Source organism: Chelonia mydas, chromosome 1 (genome assembly GCF_015237465.2).
Source record: "Chelonia mydas isolate rCheMyd1 chromosome 1, rCheMyd1.pri.v2, whole genome shotgun sequence".
NCBI lineage: Eukaryota > Metazoa > Chordata > Testudines > Cheloniidae > Chelonia > Chelonia mydas.
Genome location: NC_057849.1, coordinates 224398725 through 224409403, shown reverse-complemented (window position 1 = coordinate 224409403; position 10679 = coordinate 224398725). Strand labels below are relative to the sequence as shown.

At 43.5% G+C, this 10679-nt stretch overlaps 1 long non-coding RNA gene across 1 annotated transcript in view; it reads right to left on the bottom strand.

Annotated features, from left to right (window-relative positions):
- The window catches only part of LOC122464001, a 41413-nt gene that overhangs the window by 21898 nt on the left and 8836 nt on the right, over positions 1–10679 (bottom strand). The window contains exon 2 of the long non-coding RNA XR_006287811.1: positions 1353–1504. This is a non-coding gene — a long non-coding RNA (uncharacterized LOC122464001). The remainder of the gene's footprint in view (positions 1–1352; positions 1505–10679) is intronic.

Genomic DNA, 10679 nt, shown 5'->3' with positions numbered 1-10679 from the left:
GGATGTGATTTTTTTTTTTAACCAATACAAGATCTAGCGTGGATGTACTTATAATAGTATAAAAGAGTGTGGAGGGTGCGGAGGGGAGGTAGTATCCCTTTAACTATACCTGTATGGTCAAAGCAGTACAGCTGTCTAGTGCAGACCTTATTCTCCTTTGCGCTGCATGTTGTGTATTCACTTACACGTGTTCAAAGTGAGTGTAAAATGCTAGGAAAGCAAAATGGTAGAGTTTTTTTACACAAATTTTGCACTAACTTTGCACTGATATAAATGTTGGCGCTAGATGCAGTGCAGCAAAGAATCATGCCCTTTGTTTTAACCAGGGCAACAGCAGTCTCTCTCATTCTAATGTCAGGATAGATGATTGAGAAAGCTTGGTAGCGCTTTTCCAGGTGTCAATAAACAGTGGTATTTGCACGCCTTACTCCAAACAATGCTTTGTCAGTTGAGACCTACTTTCTCGTTAATTTCCAGCCTTGGGCATCTTGAGCTACTTACTATTTACTATGGGCATTTTAAAATAAATCACATATTGATTCTGTATTGTTAATTAAGGGACTGATCCTGTGTGGTGATGAGTTACCCCAGAGAAGTGTAGAACACCTTCAATTGCTAATGAAGTCACTGGGTGGTGCTGGTGCCTAGCACTTATCCCCATCATACTGTTTAAATATGAATAGTCCTACAGTAAATGAAACAATGAATTCACAGTACTGTAGCTCTTTTGGGTAATGTTGATCACTAATCTGGCTCCTGAACCACTGAGGTCTCAGTATCGCTGGAACAGAACTAAATACAGTACAGAGTAGACGTGCCAATAAATACAGTAGAGTTGCCACTCACATTAACATATTGTAATATACATGACAAATTATCATGCAAAAGGTCTTTGTCTGATTACTGCAAAGAAAAGGAGTACTTGTGGCACCTTAGAGACTAACCAATTTATTTGAGCATAAGCTTTTGTGAGCTACAGCTCACTTCATCGGATGCATTCCTGATTACTAGTACTACATATGTTACTTTTCCATGTGGATCTTCTCCCTGGACAGACTGGTGCATCAGGTGCCTGGTATAGTGCCCAACAATGTGTAAAATGCCTTCAGAGTTATAAAGAACTTTTCACAGACTTCTGCTACGAAGATAAATTCTCCACTTAGTTACAGTGCACAGGAACTGCTGAGGCACAGAGGGCATAGATGACTGAACCAACACAGCCAACTTATGCATGCACTATTATTTAATTTATTTATTTATATTGTGGTAGCTCCTAGGAACTCTAGGCATGGACTGGGAACCCATTGTGCTAGGTGCTGTACAAACACAGAACAAAACCCCAAAGAGCTTACAGTCTCCTGATGTTGGCTTTCCTGATGTCAGAAAATCTGCTCCCATGCTGCTGAGGAACTCTCTGGACTTCATATGTGAAGATGAAGACAGTCATTCTCAGTCCTGCTCACTCCCAATCTCACTACCTGACATACTCTCATATAGAGGATTGCTGTTGGAAAAGAGCAATAACCAGTTGCACTGGAGTCTTGAAGGGAACTTATTCAGAAAATATCAGTTACTTGCATTATTGAACAGAGGAAACAAACATAAATGAGATTCCTTTTGTATTATTCACACTAACTACACTTGTGGAAGAAAAGCACATTGAAAACTATGACTTGCTGAAAGCAACCAGATTCCTGTCTCTGACAGTTGTTCATTCAAGTTATTTATTCCCTTTTTTATAACGTTGCAACTGCCTTTTGCTACAGGTGTACTACCCATGCCTATGTCATTCCCTAAGCTGTGGATCATGCCCCAGGAAGTGGAATATTAAGATCACTATTTCCAAGCCGTTATCTAAGCCACAGAATTGAACCATTTGTAACAACCAGTTTAAGAAAAAATATTTCCTTCCTTAGAAGTTTTTAAGGTCAGGCTTGACAAAGCCCTGGCTGGGATGATTTGATTGGGGATTGGTCCTGCTTTGAGCAGGGGGTTGGACTAGATGACCTCCTGAGGTCCCTTCCAACCCTGATATTCTATGATTCTATGATTCTATTTCAGTGCATCCACACCCACTGTACTGAACCAGTTTGAGTTTTTCTCCACATTCACAGTAGAACTGTACTAAATAACTTCAGTTACAATGCTTTCTGGGCAACTCGCCCACAATTCCTGGCTTAGCTTCCAGAAGCAGTGCATTCTGGGAGATTTTGTAAAGCTGCCAGGGCACTGTAGAATACTAGTGGGAGAACCAGCACCAGTTCAACTAAAATAATTTTTAAACACATTTAGTTAAATCAGTGCAAACTCCCAGATCCACTTACATCAGTTTACAATTGACTGATAACATTTCAGCTTAATTTGATAAATTATCCTGGTTCAGATTCACCATGCACAACCATACTGAGGTTGAGCCCCCATATTGTTATTATGATTATTACTATTATTATTACTGTTATCATAGCACCTAATAGACTCAGTTGTGGAACCAGATTCTGCTGTGCTAGGTGCTGTACAAAACAGAACAAAAAGACAGTCCCTGCCCCAAAGAGTTTACAGTCTATGTAGAAGACAAGAGACAACAGATAGATACAGACAGACTGATCTGGGAGCATAAGGAAACAATGAGACAACAGTGGTCAGCATAATAGATCTCTGCACGCCAGCAGCCTAACCACTGTAAAGCTTTTTGTAGGCATCATGGCAAAGGAGAGTTTTACGGAGGCATTCAAAGGAAAAAAAAACGAAGTAGCTTGGCATATGTTTATGGGGAGCTCCTCCAAAGCATGAGGAGCAGCCTGGGAGACAGCATGAATGTGCTTATTTGAAAATTCAACAAGTGGGCCATGGAGGCTCACTAGAGAAAGGAATCAACCTCTCAGTAGTGAAAGAGAGATGACAGATAGGGTGCGGATAGGATGTGAAGGGCCTTGAAAGTGAAGACAAGTAGCTTATGTTTTATGCAATGGAGAAGGGGGAGCCAGAGAAGGGTGACATGCTCAAAGCACTAGGCTAGGAAAATGATCTCTGCAGCAGTATTCTGAATGGATATGCACAGAGCTTAATTTGGTTCAAGTTTACTATGCACTGCCCATTCTGAGCTTGATTTTACACTGTGCATTCTTTACTCTGGCTCCACTGAAATTATGCCTTAGGCAACATACCTCAATACAGTGTTTCAGCTAGAAGTCTGCAGCAAGTCTTGGAATTTCTATTGTGTCTGCATTCTGTGGGCTGCTTTTTTAAAAAACTGATTATAGATGGGACTGATAGTGCCACCTATTATTCGGTTGCCCATTATAGGACCCATTTAAGACTTCCCATTATCAGATCCTGTTTTCAATTGTTTATCACTTTGTCAAATTTTAATCATTTGGGCTCAAATTTTCCATGCTAGGTGTCTGCCCCAGATTGATTTTTTTTCCCTTTCTTAATTTCAGGCAAAACTGTTTGGCTGTTTGTGAGAACAAGTCTAGGAAAAATACATTGTTTTGTCCATATAAAAAAAAATTGGCAACCTTTTGTTTGAACAGTTCAAGGGTCCCCATATTTTGGAGCAGGGACTTGATATTTGGCAGGGGGGATGGTCTTTGTGTGAGGGTGTGATAGGGTGTACAAACATCATACAACCCAATAAAGAGTTAACAGGAGGCTGGGAGCCCAATTAGCTCACCATGTTGCACCTAGAGGGTGGGTCAGGCTCAATTTGGTATCAAAACCAGCTGGTAGGAGCTGGGTGGTTGCCATAAAAGAAGGAATTCAGCAGACTAGGAGGCTAAGACCATCTGTTCTCTCCTGAGGAGAAAGGCTAGGGGAGATGCTGGGTAGAATTCTTCTTTTGGGTGGAGTCGCTGAAGAGAGGAATAAGCTGCAGGAGCTAGCTATAACTTTAGTGGTGGGTCTGTAAAGAGGTAGAATAGGAGCAGCCCTAGCCATTTGTTAGCTAGGGTGAAAAACATTTTGAGCTGTCCCCCTGAAGTGGCTAAGCCCCTCCCACCCAAAAAAGTTAGGTGTGAGCACCCTGCTTGCCCACCCTTAGACCCAACCCTGGACGGAACTTGAGGGAAATGACTGGGGGGAGGGTGCCCTGACAATAGAACAAAGGGGAACTGGGAGAGAGACTGAAATCTCAAACTATAGGGGAAAAAGTGAGTTGTTGTTGTCTTTTCATGTCACTTGGTGAAGAGACTGGAATTGAAGATGACCCTGGCGAGCTCACTAACAGGTTCACTACCTGGGTCTTAATACTGTTGAAGGACACTGATGTCCTGGAAGGGGTGGGACTCCAGAGGGACGTGGCTAGGAAAACCAAGTACCCCAGGGGAGGACTAGGACTGGCTGGGCAAGGAGACCCGGGACAAACAGTTGGAGTAGGAGGAAACAGGCTACCTTAATTAGGGCATTTCCTAACTTTTGAGTTCTTGACTTTGCAACTTTAATGTTCTTTTAAGGTACTCTTGTGTGTGTAATTATACACGTATCTCTTACAGTAAAACCTGCAGTACAGACCATCTCCCAACCTTAAGAGACCACTTGAAGGCATCTTCAAGTTCTTTTTTTTTTCTGTTCAATTTTGTTAATCTTTTAGGCCATTTATTCTGGTCACTTTCAGTCACTTAAAACAGATTTTACTGTATCAAAATAATGCTTGCATTTATACAGTGTCTTTCATTTCAAAGGATCCTAAATGAATTTAACACGCTTTAGATCATCTTCACTACACCCGCCTATGAAATGCAGCCACCTGTAGGTTGAATGTAGTGGCTGTTTAATGTAGAGAGCAATGCTATGCAACAGTCTAACACAAGACGTGAAGAAGCAATCAATTAGGGTGACCAGATAGCAAGAGTGAAAAATTGGGACAATTTTTTTCAAAGGAGGGGTTTAGTTATACGTATAAGACAAAGCCCCTAATATCAGAAAGGTCCTGCTGATATTGGAATGTCTGGTCACCCTACAACCAATTAAAACTGCAGGAGGAAAGTAGGTAGGCTGCATTTAATTACCCAAGTTGGTGTTTGACTAGGATGCCTGGCGTTATCTCTGCTAATCATACAAAACATGTTGCAAGTTGTCAGCTCAGTTTTATATTTCATTAGAACCACAAACTTCCAGCAACACAGTCCTCTACTGTTGCCAGGCTAGGGCTTTAGCTCAGTACAGAATTAGAAGGAAAAGTGCCACCTACTAGATCACCAGACTCTGCATAACCTTAAATGTTCCTTGGAAATCTCCCTGCCAAGTACTGATCTGTTTAGCTTGTGAGTGCGGCAAAAACACAATACAAAGTAGAACCACTGTAAACTACACAAACTCAAGAGTGCCCACAATCACTGAGAGCCCTGTACAACCACTGCATACTCTGAATTCTTTCCCAGAAGTCATGCTGCCAGAAATCCTTCTTGTAATATTACCCAAATACTTGTGGTATGTACATCACTATGCAGTCTGCTTTCGGGTGGGGGTGATTTTCTTTGTTTCTACAATTCTCTTGTAATAGAAAAATCAAAAGACAGAATAGTAGGTTTGCTGAAATGTTCAGGACTGAGATGCAAAGAGCAATTGATTGAGGTACTAAAGTTTGAGGAAAGCCCTGAATCCCAGTGCTAGTTCCCTCTGAGACATCAGGTCAATTTTAGAGTCTTTAATTCAGTGACAATAGAATGCTATTGTACAGGAGTTTTGCCGTGTCCTGCTACCTCAGTACCTGCTGTAGAAGTATTTGCTTTAGCAAGTTGAGGGAGAGATAGTGAGTGAAACTGACCAATGAACCTGAAAATGTTTGTGAGAAATTCCTGTTAGTCTGGCTTTTTTACTCTTATCTTTCTGCAAAAACAGGAACAACAGCTAAGTGAAACTACTGGAGGCATTTGTAGTTTCTCATCATGGAGTATGTTCAACCCCAGTTCAGTACAAGAGAGGATTGTTCTTTATTTTTTCATCTGCATCATTAACATCCACTGGATGGGGAGGGTCAGGTAAGGGTGTGGGAAAGGGTTGGAAGGGCTACTAATCCCTTGAAGAGCAAGTTAAACAAAATCTTAAACTCTGGAAACGTTTTATTAGAAGGCTGACTTTTGCTAGGGGGAAGCCCAAATTATTTAGAATGCAGTATACTCCAAGACAGTGATTCAGGACTCCATCTATGTAGTAAACTAAATTCTACTTTTGTCACCTATTAAAAACAAGAATCCAAAAAAGTGGGTCATATTGCAACATTTTGCAATTCTGCACAGTTCACAGGCTGCACTACAAAACTACATATTATGGAGCTCTTTACAATTCATTCAGTTTACTGTATTCATTGTCACTTACAGAAACAACAAGCTCAACCTAGGCAAAAGTTTTGCAGTGAATCTCAAGTAAGATATTAATACTTAAAAGCCTATTTCTCCTTGCAGACTGCAGGGACTTTCTGATTCCAACTGTGGAATTTGGATATTTTCAAGGATTCTTAACTAAGTGTTAAGATGAAAAGCCACAAGCACAATTATGATCATCTAGCTTGACCTCCTGTATAAAACCCAGTAACTTCTGCATCAAGCCCATAACTTAGTTAGAGCTATAGCATATGGTATGGTGATATTCCCTGTCTTGGGGAGGGCTTGTATGGGATTTTGAACTGAGCTATCTTGTGAGAGTCATACATGGTTCTCATCAATCATAGATATTACTCCAGCTAGGCTTTTAATACTTGAAGTGGAAGGTAATACTGAGGGTATGTCTACACTGGGGGAAAAAACAATGCAGCACTGAGTCTCAGAGCCTGGCTCAACTGACTAAGGCTCATGAGACTCATGCAATGGGGCTAAAAGTAGCAGTGTAGAGGTTCCTACTTGAACTGGAGCCACTCCCCCTTGACAAATTTTCAGAGCCCAGGCTCCAACCTGAGTCAGCATATCTATGCTGCTATTTGTAGCTTCATAGCATGAGCCTCAGAAGCCTGAGTCAGTGATGCAGGCTCTGAAGCCTGGTCTACAGTATGCGATGATGTCAAATTTAGCCGCATTAGGTCGAATTAAAACTAAATCCATCCACACAACCAACCCAGTTTTGTCGACTTAAAGGGCTCTTAAAACTAGTTTCTGTACTCCACCTTGGCAAGGGGAGAAGCGCTAAAATCGACATTGCTGTTCCGGATTTGAGGTACTGTGGACGCAATTTGACAGTATTGGCCTCCAGGAGCTTTCCCAGAATGCTCCATTGTGACTGCTCTGGACAACACTTTCAACTCAGATGTACTAGCCAGGTAGTCAGGAAAAGCCCCGGGGAACTTTTGAATTTCATTTCCTATTTGGCCAGCGTGGCGAGCGCATCAGCATGGACGGAACGGGAGGTACTGGATCTGATCTCTGTATGGGGAGAAGAATCCGTGCAGGCAGAACTCAGTTCCAAAAGACGAAATGCCGATATAGATGCCAAAATCTCCAAAGGCATGGACAGAATCCCAGGCTGAGCTGAGCGGGGTCGGGACCCTGGCTGGCAGGAGCCGGCAACCGGACCCCAGACCGGCAGCGGGCTGAGCCGCTGAGCCCACTGCCGGTCTGGCGTTCCAGCCGCCATCCCCACTCAGCCCGCTGCTGGCCTGGGTGAACGGAACAAAAATTGGCATGCATGCCGCATGTTGCCGACCCCTGCGTTAAATGAGTGTGATGAGAGGAGGCAGGATGCAATGCTCAGGCTAATGGGGGAGCAAACTGACATGCTCAGGCATCTGGTGGAGCTGCAGGAAAGGCAGCAGGAGCACAGTCCGCCGCTGCAGCTCCTGTATAACCGCCTGCCCTCCTCCCCAGGTTCCATATCCTCCTCACCCAGACGCCCAAGAACACGAGGGGGGAGGCTCCGGGCACCCAGCCACTCCACCCCAGAGGATTGCCCAAGCAACAGAAGGCTGGCATTCAATAAGTTTTGAACTGTAGTGTGGCCTTGTCCTTCCCTCCTCCCCTCATCCACGATCCCACCGGTGCTTCCCTCCTCACCCACCCCTCCTGGGCTACCTTGCGAGTTTTCCCCCTATTTGTGTGATGAATTAATAACGAATGCATGATTTTGAAACAATAATGACTTTATTGCCTCTGAAAGTGGTGATCAAAGGGGGGAGGGCGATTGACTTACAGGGAAGTAGAGTCAACCAAGGGGGCGGGTTTTCATGAAGGAGAAACAAACAGAACTGTCACACCATAGCCTGGCCAGTCATGAAACTGGTTTTCAAAGCTTCTCTGATGCACTGCGTGCCCAGCTGTGCTCTTCTAATCGCCCTGGTGTCTGGCTGCGCGTAACCAGCGGCCAGGCGATTTGCCTCAACCTCCCACCCCGCCTTAAACATCTCCCCCTTACTCTCACAGATATTATGTAGCACACAGCAAGCAGCAATAACAATTGGAATATTGGTTTCGCTGACTTTTCCTTTCACTTTTTAACCATGGCCCTTGTATGATTCTTACAGAGAGTAAGAGATGGGGAGAAGGGAGTTAAAGAAAGTGGTGGAAGGGGACAGAGGGGGGGTAAAGGAGTGGGGAAACACCTGCAGCTTCTTGTATAGCACTAGGGCTCAGAGTGAAACTTCCCCAGGAGTGGAGGGCTCTCAATCCAGCCCCTGCTGAATCCTTGATCTAGGACTTGCTATAACAATATCCAGCTCTTTGAGGCCTAGTCAGGAAAGACAACTCTTTCTGCAGCCCCTGAGATTGGGATTCCTGCCCCCTACTGGAGGCTTTAGGTCCTGCTCTGCTCTCCTCTGATCACTGCTACACCATCCCCAGCGGCTTCTAGCATTGAACAGCTCCTGGGTCCTTGCTTTGAGAGAAGTCTGTGTCCATGTCCTCATCGCTATCGTGATCGCGCTATCGTCGCCTCCTTGACTGCTTTTGCAGGTTCTGCACATACTGCAGGATAATGCGCGAGGTGTTTACAATGCTCACAACTGCAGCGGTGATCTGAGCAGGCTCCATGCTTGCAGTGCTATGGCGTCTGCGCAGGCAATCCAGGAAAAAGGGCGCGAAATGATTGTCTGCCGTTGCTTTCGCGGAGGGAGGGAGGGGTGACTGACAACATGTACCCAGAACCACCCGCAACAATGTTTTTGCCCCATCAGGCATTGGGAGCTCAACCCAGAATTCCAATGGAGAGCAGAGACTGCGGGAACTGTGGGATAGCTACCCATAGTGCACTGCTCCGAAGCGACGCTAGCCACGGTACTGTGGACGCACTCCGCCGACTTAATGCGCTTAGTTGGGACACACACAATCGACTGTATAAAATCGCTTCCTAAAAATGGACTTCTATAAAATTGACCTAATTTTGTAGTGTAGACATACCCTGAGACTCACTGCTCTGGGGTTTTAGGTGGTGGTTGGTTGTTTTTTTGTTTTTGTTTTGGTTTTTTTTGCTTGCAATGCAGATGTACCATTCGTTTCTGCCCGGGTGTAGTCCCAGGTACAAGGTGAGGCAGCTGGCTGGAGAACATGGTATAGGATCCTCTGCTTCTTGGTTTCTCTTCCTTGACTGGTCTCAAGTACTAGGTTCATGGCTTTCCCCATACGGATTCATTCCTGGACTTTGCAGAAAGTGGTGGACAACTTCAGTCATTAAATAATATAGTTAAAGTTCAGAAATGCCTTTCTCTGATCTAGGGGTAATTCTGTGTCACACTTAAGCACTGACTTGTCAACTGAGCAAGGTCTGAGAAGTACTTTTAAGTTCCAGTCTAGTATTCTCCCTGAATATTCTTTGTAGCTACCTACTGACTAGTCCAGTAGCTAGACTGACTTACATTCGTTACTTTCAACCTCACTCGCATTCTATTTCCCTTCATTTTTTTCTCTGTCATCTTCTTCTAGGAGTCTCTCTCTGTCTCTTTCCATTAGTCTTCTGCTTCCCTCCTTGTAGAAAGATCTCTTTTCTCTTTCACACTTTCTCACAAAACAACGTATAAGGATCTTTTAAATAAGCTCCTTTGTGCTAAGGAAGATCAGAGAGCCTATCAAAATAAAAAACTCAATAATAGTGGGGGATTTCAATTATCTCCATATTGACTGGGTACATGTCACCTCAGGACGAAATGCAGAGACAAAATTTCTCGATACTTTAAATGACTGCCTCTTGGAGCAGATGGTACAGGAACCCACAAGGGGAGAGGCAACTCTCGATCTAGTCCTGAGTGGAGGGCAGGATCTGGTCCAAGAGGTAACTGTAACAGGACCGCTTGGAAACAGTGACCATACTATAGTAACATTTAACATTCCTGTGATGGGGAGAACACCTCAACAACCCAACATTGTGGCATTTAATTTCAGAAAGGGGAACTATGCAAAAATGAGGAGGTTAGTTAAACAGAAATTAAAAGGTACAGTGACTCGAGAGAAATCCCTGCAAGCTGCACGGACACTTTTCAAAGACACCATAATAGAGGCTCAACTTCAATGTATACCCCAAATTAAAAAACACAGTAAAAGAACTAAAAAAGAGCCATCATGGCTTAACAATCATGTTAAAAGAAGCAGTGAGAGATAAAAAGGCATCTTTTAAAAAGTGGAAGTCAAATCCTAGTGAGGTAAATAGAAAGGAGCATAAACACTGCCAAATTAAGTGTAAAAATGTAATAAGAAAAGCCAAAAAGGAGTTTGAAGAACAGCGAACCAAAAACTCAGAAGGCAATAACAAAATGTTTTTTAAGTACA